At 43.5% G+C, this 19,132-nt stretch overlaps 1 protein-coding gene across 2 annotated transcripts in view; it reads left to right on the top strand.

Moving 5' to 3' along the window:
• The window catches only part of ZFYVE26 (zinc finger FYVE-type containing 26), a 3,506,023-nt gene that overhangs the window by 1,990,659 nt on the left and 1,496,232 nt on the right, over positions 1 to 19,132 (top strand). The window lies entirely within an intron of this gene.

Raw genomic sequence — 19,132 nt, 5'->3', positions numbered from 1 at the left:
AAAGTTTTTCACAAGCTGCTTTCAGCACTGACTGGAGACCTTATGACAGAGGCTCTGCCAAAGAGTAAATTTAGTAACTCAAAACTTCAGAAGCTGTTTCAGAGCGTAAAGAAGCCAGAAAAGCAGCGTTTAGTACAGCAGCAGAAGCATTTGCTAAATTAAAATACAGTTGTCACATTTCATGGTACCATGTAGCCTCATTATTTAGATTTAAAGGCTATGTTGTCAAAAGCAAGGGTCAAGTTTCACATTACAAATCTCAGGTTAGTATGCCCAATATTGATGGGCAACTTATGGAAATCAGATCACAGGTGAAATTTTTGCTACCTTTCTGCATGGTTAAATGAGTTAGATGAACCTAAGAATTTTCATTTTAATGAAAGTAGTTGGAAGTTTGTTACATGAAGGCCTATCTGAAACATTGGTTCTCCACTATACTCTGGTTGGATACAAGTAAAGGCTTCTGTAGGTAGGAAACACATCATGCCTTAAGATGTAAAACATACTGTCCCAGAATGAAATTCTCTAATCATATTGTGAAGTTTTTTGACCTCTTCATAGATATTATAAGGCCACTGAGTGTCATGACCATTCTCACCTTACCAGTGTCAGTCTCTCAGGCAACACCTCCTTTATCCTGTAGGGGGCCACACCAGTCAATCCTGAAGCGAATTTGTTGTTACTTAGCCATTTATGCTAACACAAAGTGAGGGTCTAGAGAGAGTGAGGCATGAAGAAAGGGGCACATTCAGAGGAATGTTTGAGCAGTAATGATGGATAATGACTTTTCACTGCATATGTTCTGTTGAAAAAGCAGAAATCATGGAGTTCTAGCAACCTATAATCCTTATAAATGTTTGCCTAGACAGACTTAAATTGAGACTCCAAAGAGAATTTGTGATAGCCAGGTGCTGTGATGAGACTGCAGCATCACTGCATTGTTTCAAGTACGTATATCTCTTCACTGCAACCACAACCATGTGCCAAGATCAATGAGAGAGAGAGAAATGGAACTAGTTTTCTGAAAGTTATTGTGGTAAAAAAGAATTCTATTCTCCAGGTGTTCATTGTAATGCAACTGATTATGGATGGGCAACATTGGATTTCTGACGCAAGTTAGGGTTCACTTATTTTTTTAGTTATGTCGACTGAAGTATTAAGTATTTATTTAGATACAAAGAATCATAATAGCCTAAAATTCATACACTTTTTATTGTTATAATGCTTAAGATGAAGTCCGAGAGGCTGAAACAGCTAAGGGTTACCTGGTTAGTAGTAACCTTCTCTTAGGGTTAAATATAAGGGCACATGCCTTGGACTGCCAAGATGGCTGCACACTGAACAACAGCTTAATTTCTGCTCTCCCAATGTTAAAAAAGAAACTAAGAGATGAGGACCAGTAGCTCTGCCAGTTTTAGTAAATTCAGTTACTGGCTAATAAGTACACTACCTGGATGCCAGCAAAGAAGAAACTTAGAGAACCTGAAAGAAAATCAACTAGCAAAGCTGAAGAGAAAACACTGACTGGGAGGATTCCTGCAGCTGTTCAGCAAAACAGATTCAATGTTATCTTTTCTGTCTGGGTTCAAACTCTGGGTTGTCGTAATCTGATGCAGGCCAACTTCCAAAGACTTCAAGCCACTGGGTTCCGCCTTCTGTACCCATAACTCCTCACTCCACCAGAGCTATGGCAGCTCCAGTTATCCGCCATTCCATATAACAGCTCAGTCATGTGCTCCATTGAGTGTATCCTTTTTGTAACAGCTTTTTGCTGTTAGAAACCCCTTTACCTACATTTTTCTAATTGTGTGAGTTAGGTAGTTTTAGTGTGTGTGTTGTGTTAGTGGTAGGTTTAGTGGTTTTCTTGTGTGTGTTAAGATTAGTTTAGGCAGGTGTTATGGATAAGAGTTTTAAAAAAGTGCATTGCATATGTGCATAAGCTTCCATCTCAGGACACCCATTGAGCAGTATGCCTACTGTCTCAGGGCTGTTCATCTTGAGTCACTGTGCTGTTTGAGTGGTCTTTGGCCCTCGTGCCATTAACAAGAAGGGGGCTAAGTTAATGCTATAGAGTCTCCTTCCTTCAGGTGACTCTTCCTCTACTCTTCTAGAAAAGGGGACAGGTTGAATGAAAACAGGGTACTAAGAATCCCAAAGTCTCCAAGAGGAACCTCAAGTGGTCAGCCCCCTTTTCTTCTGTGGCTGTTTCAGGCTTACCAGATCTGAAGGTCTCAAGACCCTCAGATCTCCTGGCAGCCATGGCTGTGACACCTCAGAGCAGATCGCCTTTGGATCTGTTATCTCAAAGCCAGTTTCCTTTGGCTGCATTACCTTGAACCTGGTCTCCTTTGGCTTTGGTTGCTGGCTAGGCTCTGTATCCTGCCATTAGCATGCTGAACCCTTTCCTGGCAAGAGGGGCTCCTTCAAGGCAGACATTTTCTGACTTTTCTCTTCCTGCTCTGCAGGATTTTTCAGCAGTATCCTCTCTGCCTCTGATCCAAGCTTTTTCATCCCAGATCCATAAAGCCAGGTCCTTTACCTCATCGTCAGTCTTCCAAGCCTCCCTAAGTAGCTTCCTCAGCTCATTCATCTTGATTGGGAGCTTGAAAACATCGGAATTGGAGCAGTTGACGTGGTCCTTTTTACAAGCACAGATGGAGTTTGGCCTCATCCCATCGGCTCCAGGCCCTTGTCTCAAACCTATAGCTGCGGTACCCTGATTTCCTTCCAAAAGGATCTGTAGATCAGAGGTCTTGGGAGACTGTTGTCTTCCATTCCTTAGCATTAGATACAGTGGCCTGGCTGATCTCCAGTACAATCCCTACCTTGGTTTCCCTGACTCCTGTGTTGTCTGAGTTAGGTTAACCTGTGATCCGATAGGCCCGAGGTAAAGGTCTGTGGGCTGGGGTCTATGGGTAGGGTTTGATTTCTGTTTTGGGGTCATCCCTTATGATTGGGTCTTCAGCTTTCAATATTTCAGCTCTCTTCTCAGTTTTGGAACAGGGAGGAGTGGCTCTGGACACCAGTACATACTTGGGGTCTTTGTACCCTAGGTCTGTTGGTTCTGGATGGTCCAGTTCTGACTTGGCTTTCAACATTGTAGAAAGGATGATGTCCTTTCATATCATTGCTGCATTACTCATCACTACAGGGATACCCTGCCAAGGGTAGCCCAATGTCTGGCCAGTATACCAAATCCTTTGGTTGTAATAGAGATGTTGTACATCACACGTATATTCCCCACTCATGGCATAGGGCATAAAGGTAACATACGGACATCCATACCTCTTAACTTCTTTGCTTCCAGTCCGAATGTCATCTTCAATTTCATCTGCAGGTTACCTAGCCGTTTTCAGATAAGTTCACCATTGGGAGTTTTATTCTTATCTTACATTTTGTGTTTGGATTCCATATCATCCATAAAGGGGAAATGCCAGTGTGGGAGACCTTCCCCATAACGACCATCATGAGCAGTGTTTTGCTTAGGTGCTTCTCACAACAGTATATCATGTCCTATTTGTCAGGTGTTTAGCCCTAAAACCCTTTGTAGTTGTCTCTTCCCCTTATCTGTCTAACTAGAGAACCAGTGTCTTAAGTTGTTGGCAGATGGTACAGTGACGGAATCATCCTGGCCCAAGGGTCAGCCATCTACGAAGAAGTCCAAAAGGTTAGGTCAGATTTTTCTGCTGTGCCGCCTCCCCAGATGTTTCTCTCGAGGCTGGTGAAACCCTGGAGGATTGCCCAATTCTTCAGCTGGATTCCTCTGCCTCGATCACTTTACAGGCTGGCAAGGGTCCAGCTTCTTGCACATCCTTGGTGGCTCTGGAGTCAGTTTTGGACATTCAGGTGAAACTGTGACTGATTATATTTGAGGGACCAAAGGGTGTTCTGTTTGGGGTGGAGATTCCTACTACGTTTGTCACCAGGGGTCTGAATCTCCTAAGATGTTTAGGGCTGACATCCCTTTGAAGAAGAAACAGAAGACAAAGCACATTTCTCCTGCTTCTAAGGATCCTCAGCATGAGTGGCTGGATTTTACACTGGGCTTTTTAATGCTGCCATGGCTTTAAAGCCCACTAAGAGTCTCTGTTCCTGCCCCTTCCCGGTCTTCTACTCCCATTAACAGGCCTAGGGAGCAGGATTCTTCTGATGAGGACTTAGACTCTGATGAAATGTTTTTGGCCTATTCCTCCCAGATTCCCTGTCCCTTAAATTATGGTTCAGAGGAGGCGGATGACTGTAATAGTCCAGATTTTCCTTTTGAAGCGATTTCCTTTAGAAATGCTGTTTACCATATGATAGAGTTTAACTGAGACTGTACCCAGATTTCTGATGTTCAGAAGAGGTATTATAAACTCCTTCAAATGGAGTCTCCTAAGCCCTCTGCTATTCCTTCTGTTCTTGCTGCCTGTTGGACACATTTTCTGCAGCTTCTCAGACTCCTGATTCTCAACCTCCAGCTCCTAAGAAGTCTGATAGGTTTTATAAGGTGCCACATTTTCTGCAGCTTCTCAGACTCCTGATTCTCAACCTCCAGCTCCTAAGAAGTCTGATAGGTTTTATAAGGTGCCTGGTGATTGTCAATTTCTTTACATGTGTCCCTCTGATAACCCTCTTTGTTTGTTTCTTCTGATAAGCCTTCCAAGCTTTTGCTCTCTACTAAATTGCTTCCTTCTGACAAGGACAGTAGTGTCATGGAAAGGTTGGGCAAAAAGCTGTGTACTGCTGCTAATCTGGCCTTTCGAGCTGTGAATTACCAGACCCATATGACCAGGTATGTCTTAGCTCTTCTTTCTCAGGCTTTTCAAATTAGTTCAGACCTTCCAAATTCTGGGAAAAGGCTTCAGCCCTCTTTTTGTTGGGGTCATCTTGTTAGATGCCCCACCATTTCATTAAATGCAGTTATGATGCATCCCATGATTCTTGGGTTCTGTCCATCATTCTTCAGGGGTATTTCATGGTGTGGAAATCCCGCCCCCCTTTTCTGGGCATTTCTGAATCTCTTTAGGAACAGCTACCCTTTTTTCCCGATGCACTCCAGAGTCTTTTGTTTCAAGGCACTATTCAAGCAGTTTCTACTCCATAAAGGGGGGGGGGGTGGGTTTATTCCAGGATGTTTTTGGTCCCCAGGAAAGTTGGCACCTGGAGACCCATCGTGGATCTTTCTCAGCTCAACACCTTTCTAAAGATTCCTTCCTTTTGACTGTTCTCTCCAGATCCTGGTTCTTCATCTTCTTCCTCAGGCTTTCCTAGTCTCTATCTCAAGGATGCCTATCTTTACATCCCTATTCACCCACTTCTCAGGATGTTTTTGCATTTCTCTGTTTCTTCTTTGCATTTTCAGTTCTCTGCTTTGCCCTTTGGCCTCTCTACTGCCCTAAGGATCTTCACCAAATGCCTTGCTCCTGTGATTGCCTTCTACAGGATGAGGAGGATTCAGATTTTTCCCTACCTGGATGACCTTCTCATTCAGGCTTCCTTTCCGGGAACCCTGCTTTAGCACCTTCAGTATGCCATTTGCCTCTTGCAAAGGTTAGGGTTTGAAGTAAATTTCCAAAAGTCCTTCCTGATTTCAGGATCATGTTTTTCTAGGTTGCAGGCTCCAGACCACTCCTAAGCTGGCTTCCCCACCACCTCCCAAAGCTCTGACTTTAATAGCGTATTTTCAGTCCATTCTCCCTCTGGTCTTAGTTTCAGCAAGGGAGTGTCTAAAGAGCTCTTGGGTTACATGACATCCACTATGCTTACTGTAGCTAGCCTCCATACAAGAAAGCATCAGTGGTGCCTGAAGGTCAGTCTGGGTTCAGCATTCTCATCCTTTGGGTTTTATAGTTCCTTTTCTTCCATGCCCCAAGCTAGAGCTTCAGTGGTCTCTCGCCCCAGGGCTTCTTTTCCAACCCTCCTGCCTTGCTCTTCAGGTCTTCTTTCCCCTGCTTCTCGCAGGTCCACTCAAGGTCTTTACAGACAATACAACAGTGATGTGGTACAGCTTCAAGTGGGGTGGGGGGCACGGTCTTACCTCCTATATGCAGACTACCTCTTCAGGTTTGGCATCTAGCTGTCCAGTGTAAGTTCATTCTTCAGGCAGTTTATATTCCTTCAGAACAGAACATAGTGGCAGACTCTTTAAGCAGGCCCGTAACACAGACTTACAAGTGGATGCTTCACAGAGATGTGTTTCTGGACATTGTCCACCGGTAGAGTATTCCACTGGTAGATCTTTTTGTCTCCAATCTGAACAGACGGCTTCCTCTATTTTGCACCAGAGTTCCTAGTCCTCTGGCATGGAAGGTGGATGCCCGGTCTTTCTCTTGGAGGGAGAGGTTTCTTTATGCCTTTCATCCCCTTCCTCTCACACCAAGGGTCCTGTTCAGGGTAGAATAGGAGACTCCAAAATCTGGTTGGTGACTCCTTTTGGCCGAGATAAAATTGATTTCCTCTCCTTCTGCACTTGTCCAAGGGCAATCACCACAAGTTACCTCACAGGGTTGACCTAATCACACAAGTCATGGGGGACATAATGCCTTACTCATTACGAAGATCCCTTTTCTCTGGAGGTTTCTGTCATTTGTGTGAATTGCTCCATGCTGGGTTAGCTTAATTTTCTGTTAAAGCTCACCTTTCTGCTATTTCTGCTAGTCTACCTTTGACTCCTCCTTTGGCCTCTAGGTTTGAGGTTCAACAGTTTTGAAAGGTGTTCTTCATGTTAGGTCTCCCATGAAGCCTCTTCCTCCTTCCTGGGATCTTACTTTTGTTCTTGAGAAACTGAGCCTGCAGCTTCTGATTACTTGCAACATTGCTGTTGGAAAACTGTCTTCCTTTTGGCCCTTACCTCAGGCCGTTATAGTTCTGCTCATTTTGGTTTTTCATAAGGACAGGGTATCTGTTCATACTAATTCTTCTTTTAAACCCAAGGTGGTTAATGAGTTCTCTCTTAATCTATTCATTCCCTATTTTTTCCCTTCTCCACAGTCTGCCAGTAAGAAGGTTCTTCACACCTTGGATTTACACAGACAGCTCGGGTATTATTTGGGTAAGGCTAATGTCATTTGCAAGTCTGAACAGCTTTTCGTTTTTTTAATCCTAGATGTCTTGGTTTGGCTTTCTAAACGGACTATTTCTTCTTGATTTTCTAAGGCCATTTCTTTTTGTTCTTTTCATGGAAAAAGCTTTTCTGTCTCTGTACATGCTTATTCTACCAAGGCTGTGGCTTCCTCTGGTGCTTTTTTCAAGGTCTTTGATACTAATTCCATCTTTGAGGCAGCTACTTGGTCCTCTGTCCATACTTTCCCTAAACATTACAAATTGGATATTGTTTCTAGGGTAAGGGCTGGCTCAGAGCTATCCTGCTTGGTTTTCTGGAGGGTTCTTCTGAGCTTTCCTTCTTGCAACTTCCTGTTGAGCTTTTGTACTTTCCCTTTAGTGATGAAAAATGCAACAGCAACAGTGATGTGGAAGGATATAATACAGTTCTGTAAAATCTTACTATAACAGTAGTCCTTCTCTTCACTGTTGCAGTATTCACTCCCTCTCTCCTCTCCCCTTTTCTCTTCTCCCTTTTTTCCTTTCTGGATGCACATGTTCCTCTTTTTCCTTGGACTGTTGTTCCACCTGGGGCTCTTCATTTCTGAGATATAGGTGTCCGCTTGTCACCTTTATTCCCTGCACCATAATCAAAGAGCAAACATAGAATGTACGACATCCCTATTGCAACCTAAGGCTTTGGTATACTGGCCAGATGTCTGGCTACCCTTGGCAGGGGATTCCTTTAGTGATGACTGCAATTGTACTTTTTCCTGTCAGGAAAAGGCATTGTCTAGTAGAACTGCTGTTCCTTCTTCTGCATCGACACCTGTGGTTGCTCCTCATCTTTCTCCAAGATAGCTCACCCAGGGTGGCCTCCAGTCAGCACTCCCTGTAGGATCCCCAACTTCTGCCATTTCCCACTGGAGTCTCTGAGGCAGGAAATGTTGGGTAAGAGGAGTTGCAGGAGGAAACACGTAGACTCACTTGAAGATTCCCTCATTGAGGACAGCAACCTCGAGGAAGGAGTGGGAACTCCCAAATCCCCCCTCCCAAGGCACGTCTTGTGGCAGTCTTGTGGAGTTCCTTCACCGGCATGGGGGTTGCACTGCTGAAGTCCCTTCTGTGGAGGAGCCAGTGTTTTGGAGGCCTTTGAGTTGGGCCCATCCACATCCTGGGTGATTCCCCATCTGGATACATTTATTGACCTGGTGCCCCAGAGGGCATGGAAACAGCCCGGTATAGAGGAACTGATCCCCAAAAAGCCTGACAAGATTCTCATTCCTCCTAAGGATTGACAATGTTGGAGAAAGGTTCCTGCTATAGAAGTAATAGTGGTGGCAATGGCCACTAAGGAGTATATTTTGGAAGAGCGTTCCTTGGTCCATCTCCCCGAATAAAAAGTTTCAGGTGTTGGTCCATTTAGGGAAGTGTGCCAAGCCTCAGCCACGTTAACATTGAGGGAGATAAATTGTCTAGTTCACTTGATCAGGCTTCAAATAGGACATGCAGTTAAGGTACAGCAGACTCTTGGGACTCAGCTCTCCACCCTCCAGTCCATCACCAACATGTACATGAGTCTGCTTTCCAATGTAGCTGATGGCATCCCAGGCAGCCAGTGCCAGCATTGTTATGCGACAACATGCTTCGATCAGGTTGTGTGACTTTGCAGACTGTCTTAAGTCATCTTTTACAAATGCCCCATTTGATGTCTCATCTCTTTTTGGGCCAGACGTTAAGGACTTTCTAACCAGGAGTGAGCAAGATGGAAAGAAACTGTCTGCTGTTGTAGTTCATTTTGCTATCCCTCAATGGACTTTCTCTTGAAACAAGAAGTGAGAAAATGTCTCTCTCTCTCAGAAAATCACAGTAGTCCTTTTAAAGATGCTGCTTTTGGGAATTCCCCCATGGCCGGAGGGGCAACCATAGTGGATGCCACCTGCACAGCAGGGATGTTCCACAGAACCAGTACTTCTGTGGAGGTTTCTCTAGGAGGACCTTTCTGTAAACCCTGAAGGATTTCTTGTCTTTCATGTTGAATAGGCAGTCGAGGGTCAGCTAGCTCTACAACTGCAAGCTTGGAAGGCCATCATCTCAGACGCATGAGTATTGAGTTGTATCCAGAGGCTATTCAGTTCCATTTTTACGGGTTCCAAGTATAAATCCCAAATGGCTTTCAGACATGCCACCCCATCACAGAAGTGAGTCAGCCATCAACATTCAGTAGCTGCTAGCAAATAGTCATCTTAGAGGTCCCACCAAACCAACAAGGATCTATGGGTCTACTCAAGGTTCTTTTTGGTTCCAAAGAAAAAGCAAGTACCTCAGGCCAGTCCTGGATTTGAACAGGATGAATCAGTTTGTAAAGCAGACCAAGTTCTGGATGATCATAGTACAGTCCATTCTGCCTGTGTTGAGGAATGACGACTGGATGTGCTTGATCGATCACAAGGATGCTTGCCATCATATAAAGACTGCAAGGTAGTCCAGAAAATGTTTAGATATCAGGCTGGGGCTAATCATTATTGGTCAAAGCATTGCCATTTGGTCTCATCACTGCCTTCCCAGGGTTCACCAAGTGTATGGCAGTAGTAGCAGTCTGGCTCAAGTTGCAAGGGTTCCAGATCTTTCCCTACCTGGATGACTGGTTCCTAACTGCTCCCTTGAGAGCATCCCTAGTCAGAGCCAGGGGCACCTTAGTAGAGCTGTGCAGTTCCTTAGGGATCACAGTCAGCTATCAAAAGTCCAGTCTCCATCCTGTTCAAACACTAGCGTTTATAGGGTGCTATTTGGACACAATCTCATAGATTGCAGAACTTCTAGATTATGGAATCTTTGGTGTCCGGTAGGGTTCTTTGCTTTCTTACAGGAAGCCTCCAGCTTGTCTTCTCAGGCTCATGGGCAGCATGGCCACTTCCGTCTATTTAGTTCCTGTGGTCAGATATCACATTAGGGCACTACAGTGGACTTACTTGACTCATCTGATGGATTTTCCCGTGTTTCTGATCAGTGTCCGTCGACATTTGATCAAGTGATGTTTGGAGTCTGCCATGGTGTCCAGTGGGAAGCAGCTTGTTCTTCATCCTGCTCAGACTACAATCATGACAGACCTCTTGTCTTCTGGGGTGGGGGCATTTTGAAGGGAGAGCTATCCACAGGACCTAGTTTGCTACTGAGGCCAACCTGCACAACAGTATTTTGGAGATCTTCCCCACATTGCAGGCTTTTCAGGATATTCTCACCAAGGGTGTGATTTCTGTCCAGATGGACAGTGTCATTGGTCTGTTATTTGAAGCAACAGGGGAGAACCTATTCTTATCCACTTTATAGGCAAGCCATGAGGGTATGGCAATGGGTGAATTCTGACTGCAGCGCACATCCAGAGAGATTCAGTATCTTAGCTTGACAGTTTGAGCAGGCACATTCTATTTCCTCTTGAATGGTCTGTGAATCTGAGGGTTGCAGCTCAGATTATTAGGTGCTGGGGCACCTTGTACTGTCCTTTGTTCACTTCCCTGTTCAGTACCAAGTGAAGAAGCTATTTTGTCTTTAGTTCTCCCTAAGAGACTGTCACCCAGGGAAGCTCTCCTGTATGCTTGTCCTTGGGTCTTTTGTATGCATATCATCCAACCCTGTTAATAGGTTCTTCAAATGCATCCTGTTGCACAGTGACTGTAATCCTCATTGCCCAATTTTGGCCTTGCTAGGTGTGGGGTCCCTTTCTTTGGCCTTTTCTGATGTACTGCCCTTGGGTCCTGGATCCCATTCTGGGTCTGATTTCTCAACTCATTGGCCTAGAGCCTCCCAACCTTTGGCTGCTCAGGTTAACAGCTTATTTCAATTCCTTTGAATGCCTGGAATGCCATGTTGTTAGACAGAATTGTACATATCTTCGCTTCTTCTCAAATGTCATCTACTCATAAGGTGTTTGTTAGTAAGTGGAAGTGCTTCACTTTATGGGCTAACTCACAGGGGTTGGATCTTTTTTTCAGCTGCATTGGAGACCTCCCTGGATTTTGTTGCTGATTTGTTCAACTCTGGATTCAGTTATTCTACTATTAAAGTGCATTTGGCAGCTGTATCCCATTTTCATATTGGTAGTAATAATGTGCTGTTGACTACCCTTAAGTTCTAGAAGGCTTTTCTCAAAGGAGCCTTTTTGCTTCGTCTTCCTGTCCGAGACCCTCTCCCATCTTGGGATTTGCCTTTTATGCTCCAGATGCTTGCAGGTCCTCCTTTTGAGCCCTCTGCTATGATTGATTTGAAGTTGTTGTCGTGAAAGACTCTCTTCTTGGTGGCCATTACTTCCACCAAACATGTGCCAGAACTGCAAGCCATCTCTTCTCTCCCTCCCTCATTTTTTTTTGATGCAGAGCAGACTAAGGAGGACATATAAACGATTATCCAACAAAAGGCTTGCCATCAAACAGAAGGTGACTCTGCTTCTCAGTGTACTGATAATAAAGCTCATACAGAGGCTTTGCCAGTGAAACATTTCCTAATATTCTAAAGGAAAGTACTTGAGAGACAGAAAAAAGCACAGGAATTGACTAAAAGAATCAGGAGTACCTTGGACTTCAACTGGAGTCTAGGGCTGGGAGATGGATATGAACAGGAAGAAAACCAGCAACGCTGAAATTATTGAAGAAGTCTAAGATTATAAAGCACCAGTCACATTTGTGAAATATGGCTTAAAAGATAAAGTAGCAAGACTGGACTTTTGTTGACTTTGTTAAACTTGTGGGGAAATGAAAAGCATTTACCTCACTTCCTGTGATTAATGCAAGGAAAAACACTAAACGGAAAGAAAGAAGTAACTAAATAAAACAATTTTTGTTCTTAAAAGTATTTGTATAAAAACATTTCATGATATACATTGAATATTATGTAGTGAAGCATTTTCAGTAACCGTTCTAATTGATAAAGATGCTAAAATGCTTTCTGGAATTCATTAATTCCAATGCTCTGCACCAGCTCATTCTTACTCCCACTAGAGGTAGCAGCATCCTTGACCTGGTCATTACTAACATGGGTGACCGTTGCTGTACACCAGTAGTCAACTCCTCCCTGGTTAGATCCAACCACAAACTAATCACCTTGGAAATCCACATCCCTCTCCCCACCCCCACAAAGGTAACCACCATGAAAACCTTCTCCAAAGCTAATTTGGGATCCTAAAAACAGAGGTGGCTAACTTCACGGCACCCATGCAAATGGAGAATAGTTGCATGACTGCCGAATCATACACCAATGCACTGTACAAACACGTACACAAATGCTTGGATCTCGCCATACCCAATAGAACCAAGACACTCTCCTCAAAAAAAAAAGGAAGTCAATCTGGTGGTCCCCTCCTATAAAACTCTACAACAGAAGGAGGAAACTGATGCAGAATAAGGCAAAGTCCCAAGACTGGATAAACTCCTTTATCAGCCTCAACAAAAGGTTGAGATCCCTTATCAAATCCCCTAAAGCTAGCTATGAAAACAGAATTGCAGCAGATAGTAAAAACAACCACAAGGCCTTCTATAGTTATGTAAAGAATCTCCACTGCAATACCCAGATTTGCTTTGAGCTACTGTGCAATGGTACCTCCTATACTGAACCAACAGATATTGCCAGTATACTGGCCGACAGATTCAGTGCTACCTTTAACCCTCTCATCCCCCTCAAAGGACCAATTACAATACCAGCAGATTTCCAGGAACCCAGTATTACTGCTGCACAGGTTAAAACAACACTGTCCAAGGCCAAGAATACAGCTTCTATGTGACCTGACAAGATCCCTGGCTGTGTTATACATGAACTGCAGAGTGAACTGGCACCTCACCTGTGTCCCCTGTTCAGTTACAGCCTCACCTCTGGCTTTGTCCCTACAGAATGGTGCACTGCTACAGTCATCCCTCTCCACAGACCCTGGGAATTATTGCCCAATTAGGCTGATGAGTCTGATATACAAAGCTATGGAATGCATCATTATGGACCTATTAAATAAGGATATAGGGCATCGCCAAACTCTGGATCCTACACAGTTTGGTTTTCTGAAGGGTAGATCATGCCTACTCAACTTGGTCGACTTCTTTGAGTCAGACACCAGAGCTGTGTGGATGAAGACAAGCTGGTTCATACAGCCTATTTTGATACCATTCCCCATTCAGGAATCATAGAAAAACTCGCTAAGCTAGGCATAAACCCCTATATCACTAGGTGGGTTGCAAACTGGCTCACCAGATAGAACCCACAGTATGAACGTAGCTGACTCTAAGTCAGACTGCTGGCCAGTCATGATTGGAGTCCCACGGGGTTCAGTCCTGGATCCTCTCCTGTTTGCTATCTACTTCTCTGAAGTCCAGGCCAACATGAAGGGACTCTGGCTGACAAAGTTCACCAACGATTGCAAGTTGGGAGCTATTATTAACTCCCCAAGTGATGTTGACAGCCTATAGAAAAGCCTCAGTGACACCAACGACTGGTGTCAGAACCATGGCCTTAAGCTCGATGCCAAAAAATGTGTCATCATAACCCTTGGGAAAAACTCGGTTCCCTTGAATTACCACATTGATGGTAGTCCACTAAACACAGAAGACGTTATAAGAGATCTGGGAACACAGGTTGACAGCAACCTCTCTTTTGACCACCACGTTGCCACTATGGTCTGAAAGTCCTATGTGGCACATCTCATTACTAAGGGTTTTGCATCTGGGAAGAAAGCGGTCATTGTCTCCCACTACTCTTCCCTCATTAGGCCAATCATAGAGTACAATGCCCATTTGGCATATACCTCACTAGACACCTGCAACAACTGGAGAGGCCACAAAAGTACCTCACAAAGGGGATCCTAGGCCTTAAACACTTGTCCTATATAGACAGACTCAAACTTCCAACTATTCTCTGTCTCTTATCGCCTACTTAGAGGCGATCTCTGTTTGACTTACAAAGCCATGTCTAACCCAGCTCTGTTAGAAATGCTGCATCTAAAGAAATCCCAATCCTGCCGCACCACATGTTCCAGAGACCTCAACCTCATTACCACAATCAACAGAACATGATGGAGGGACAAGTTCATATCCCAGAGACTGCCCATGCTATGGAATAGACTTCCCATACATGTCAAACAGAGCACCTTGCTGGCCCTCTTCAAGAGAAATCTTGATGAGTGGATGGGAAATAGAAAATTCACCGCAGGGATCACTCCAGTGGCTCTACTCAACAGAGGCACTAGGAACTAAGGTTGGGTGGCACGATGCCAGGGTAATTCTGTGGGTTAGGCTTGTAAAGGCTCCAGGGCCATTAGCCTAGTACATACCTATGAACCTAAGTACATTTTTTCATTTTTAATTTTAAGAAATGTAGACATTACAGTGTTAAAAGAGAAGAAATGCTGGACAAAAGCATGTTTAAGTTATGCTGTAATTTTAGGTTGTTGAGGTGGGGGATAGAGAGTAAAAGTGCACAGATTATAATATATGTAGAGTTCTAAGGTTTTTCTTACTTTTGCATAGGTGAGTGTCTGGATTAAGGCCCTTGGTTTAATCCAATGATGGTGTGTTTTTTGTGTGTGCAAGCAATTCAGTAAGAGAACACTGAATTTAATGAACAGTCTTCTGTTAGTAAACAATTGTTCAGTGTGAGTTGAGAAGTCTGCAGCTGAGGCAGGTGTCCATTTTATGTTTCCATGGAGACAAGCTGACTACAGGGGCAGGCTATAAAACTAGAGCACTTTAAGGCCAAAAGTTAATGATTTCTGAAAGCTTACCTGCTGTTTTTCACATCTGGGAAGGGAGTAAAGGTAAGACTAGAGCAGACCACGATTAGTGCAGGTAAGGCTGTAAGATGCATGGATAATCTTAATTTTATGTTGGGTAATACCTGTGGGTAAAGCTGTCAGTTTTAGGGCAATTTTTCCTGTCAGGAGGGTTAAGTTTCATTATTTGAAGATGTACATAGGTTTTTGTGTGTGTGTTTTTTTAGGTTAATAGGCTATAGAGGTGAATAGGCTATGGAGGTGTTCTGGGGGTGTGTGTTCTTTCTTTTTTGGTTGAGAGTTTTCATTAAAACAAAAAGTATTTTAAAATGTGACATAGGTTCAAATGGAGATGACACGAACCAAGTGTATAATAGATCAACCTGCCAAACATAGCTGTAAATAAACATTAAAAAAAAGCTATTGTAAATAGTTGGTGGAAATAATATGGATAGTGTAACCACTATGATAAGTTATTTTGGAATGTGAATGGCCTCACAGGTATAGACACAAAGTATTTGATTATATTAAGAAATACAGAGTTCAAATAGCAATGCTACAGGAGACGCATTTGGAAAGAAGTGAGCATGTGAATTTGATAAGGAATTTTAGGATGGATATTCAACAGAATATCAGTGGCAAAGGAAAAGGGGGAGTACTTACACTAATTGCTAGAGGATCTCCAGTCATGGATGAAGAGGGAAAAAAAGATAATAATGGTAGATTTGTAGTAGTAAAGGGCTACTGGCAAGAAAGGAGGAATACTCCGACATGTATTTATATTCTATCTAAAACTGCTATTGTGGAGCTTAAGAACATTTTGGGATACATAATCAGTTTTCAGCTGGGAATATTATTTATAGGTGGGGACTGGAATTTGATTTGCAACACTGAGGATGTATCTGGGGGGCATAGAAGGAAAAATAACAAAAGAGGGTAGATTTCTGAAGAGGTTTATGAAATATTTGTATGGAAGACATGAATTCTTTAGTAGGAACTCTGACAGAATTTACATATTCTCTCAGGTACAGCAAGTGGGCTAGTCCAGACAGAAATTATATTTCACAGGTACACGTGCATTTAATTGAAAGCTTTGACACGCATCCAATTGTGAAGATTGCGGGAAAGATGGGCGAAGGCTGCCAGTCTAGTCAAATAGAATTTGATACATAATTCTGTCATTTGTATAAATAAATGTAAAATACCGGCTTGTGTTCTTTAATGAAAGAAAACACTGTAAAATGTGAACTTCAAGATTGTTGCAACATTGCCATCTGCTGTAAGGAAAATCAAACTAAGCATTTCAAATGTTCTTTGAAGTTACAGTTATAAAAAAAAAATGGTACCGAAGCGTCTGGCTGAACACATTCTTTCTATTGTGTTAACTTAAGGAATAAATGTTAGAGTTGTTGTTGTCTTTCAGCTTTTCCCAGTTAGGGTTCGCCACAGCGGAACTCCAGTCCGCTAATGATCGTGAAAATCTACTGCCAAACGTCGAGTTGCCAGCTCGATGTTCAACCTTCAACAAAGGCACGCCCATTTACGCATGTCTTTCGAACGCCCACCAAACCAGGGGAGGACATGCGGACTCCAACACAAAAGGCACTCCCCGCAGTCCAGCCGAGAATCAAACGGGAGAACCTCTTGCTGTGAGGCAACAACGCTACCGCTGCACCACCACGGATAAGGAATAATTGTTAGAGTATACATGTGAAATGTCTTTTATTGTTGTAGTTTCCTGAGCAGGTGTTAGCTTGCTAAATAATGCAGTTTGTTTGCCTGGAAGTTCAGACTAAGTGTCAAGATGATGTAATTTTTGAGGGCCTTAGAGCTGTTTGTTAGTGTTTTAAAAACTATTGTTCAGTGAGAGACTAATAGCATTTGTCTTGGACCATCAACCCAGCACTGCTTAAGCTCTGTATGTCTGTAAGTAGGATTATAGCACTGTGTTTTCTCTTAAGAATAGCAAAAGATTAGAAAGTTAGATTGTGTTTTTCTTTGACATCAGACCTGTCCTACTGTATTATTTTATGTTTCTGTGTGATCTCTGAACTCTTAGATATCTCTGTGGTGTAGTAGTATTGTCTTGTGTTTTATTTATTATTAAATATTTTAAAAAGCTTTACCTGTGGATGGTTTGTGTAGAGAAGTAGGTTCTAGAGTACATTGCATATTTATAGAGGTTACTGTAAAAGGCCACTGTAATAAGCCTTGGACTGAATAGTCACATTACCAATTGGATAATAATATTGCACAGTAATAATTGGACACCCTTTCAAGGGTCTTTGAGTAGCTGATAATATTAGCTGGTGGTGGCAGGAATTACTACCGTATAGTCTGGGAAAAGGAGCACAGCTAGAGAATCTGTGTCTGCCTTTCCCTGGAGTGTTTGTGAAGTTGTATAAATACTTATCTCAAAGGGTGGGTGTTTGTCAGCTACCTGGGCAGGGACACGAAGCACTGGTGAGACAGACAGGGTACTGGAGGTTAGCTTGCCAGCTAGGCTGAGAACTAGACCCTATAGCTGTGCCAGTGGAGAGCCTTATTGGGGACCTGGAGAGCAAGGGAGCAACCAGCCCCACACTGACTGTGATCTCTGTGTGCACTTAAGGGAAATTGTACTTTACTGTGTGTATTAGTTATCCTTTCCTCTTCTAGGAGAAGACCTCCCTGGTGTTTGTGGTGAGGATTGAGGCTCCTTGATTGCTGGGCCAGGGCATGGTCGTACTATTACAGATCATGCTCCAGCTCCTATAACAGCTATGATAAAAATGCAGGTAATGAAGTAAAAATGAGACACTTGCTGTTCCCTACCTGTCTGTTAATAAGAGCGGAATTTAAGGAATGAGTAATTGAAATTATGTGGGGTTATTAGGGAATAGGTTCATAGGTAGGTACTAGGCTATCGGCCCGAGGGCATAAGTAAGCCTAGCCATCAATGTCTTGGCTTTTGCCACCCATGTAGTGTTAAATTCCTGCCCCTTTATCAAGCAGAGCCCCAGATGTGATCCCAATGGTGAATTTCCTGTTACCCATCCACTTATCAAGGTTTTTCTTGAAGAGTGCTTAAGATGAGCTCTGCTTAATGTAGATGGGAATTTTGTTCCAGAGCATGGGAAGTCTCTGGGACAAGAATCTATTCCTCCAGCGTGTCCTCGTTGTTGTGGTGAGGTTTAAGTCCCTAGAGCCTGTAGCTCAGGGAGATTGGGACTTTTTTTAAGTGGAGCATGTCCGTCAATTCTGGGTTTGACATAGCTTTGTATGTCAGACAGAGGTCTCCTTGGAGTAAGCGGTATGCGACTGAGTAGAGTTGGAGTTTCTTGAGCCAGTCAGCATAGGGCAACTGTTTGAGGCCTGCAGTCCTCTTGGTGAGGTATTTTTGGGGCCTCTCCAGTTGTTGTAGGTGTCTTGTGAGGTACATCCCAAACAGGGCATTGTACTCAATGAGGGGTCTGATAAGTGATGAGTAGAGTGGGACAATGACTTCCTTTTTTCTAGATGTGAACCCTTTTATGATTAGGTGGGCCACCTAGAAAGAGTTTCTGACCACTGTGGCAATGTGATTATCAGAGGAGAGGTTACTATCCACTTGGGTCCCAAGGTCTCTTATCACACTTTCTGTGTTAAGTGAATTCCCCCCCCCTCATTTGGAAAGTCATGGGTACCATGTTTTTACCAAAGTGGGTGATAATGCACTTTTTGGCATTTAGCTTGAGGCCATGTTTTTGGCACCAGGTGTCTGTCTTGGTGAGGCCCTTTTGTAGGATGTCTACGTCGGCAGGGGAATCGATTATGATGCCCAGTTTGCAGTCATCTACGAACTTGGTTAGCCATAAACCCTCAGTGTTTGCTTGCACTTCGGAGAAGTATATACCGAACAGGAAAGGTCCCAATACTGAACCCTGGGGCACTCCACTTGTCACTGGTTTGAAGTTGGATCTGGAGTCTACAACTCTCACCATGTGGGTTCTGTCCATGAGCCAGTTGACCACCCATCTCGTGACGTAAGGGTTTATGTTTAGGTTGATGAGTTTATCTATGATTCCTGAATGGGGATAGTATCGAAGGCTTTAACTGTGTGGACCACCTTGCCCTCGTCTATAGACTTGGTAACTATTTCAAAGAAGTCCACCAGGTGTAGGAGACATGATCTATCCTTTACAAATCCGAATTGGGTAACATCCAAAGTTTGGAGGTTACCAATATCCCTGTTTGAGTTCCATGATGATACGCTCCATGGCCTTGCAGACCAGGTTTGTCAGGCTAATAGATTGATAGTTTCCAGGGTCTGTGGTGGCTCCTCTTTTGTGGACTGGGATAACTGTTGCTGTGCGCCATTCAGTGGGCACATAGCCTGTGGTGAGG

The sequence above is a fragment of the Protopterus annectens genome, chromosome 6.part0 (assembly GCF_019279795.1).
Source record: "Protopterus annectens isolate FY-2018-M chromosome 6.part0, PAN1.0, whole genome shotgun sequence".
Lineage (NCBI taxonomy): Eukaryota > Metazoa > Chordata > Ceratodontiformes > Protopteridae > Protopterus > Protopterus annectens.
The sequence above is the reverse complement of the archived record's forward strand: the minus strand, read 5'-3'. Positions and strand labels throughout refer to the sequence as shown.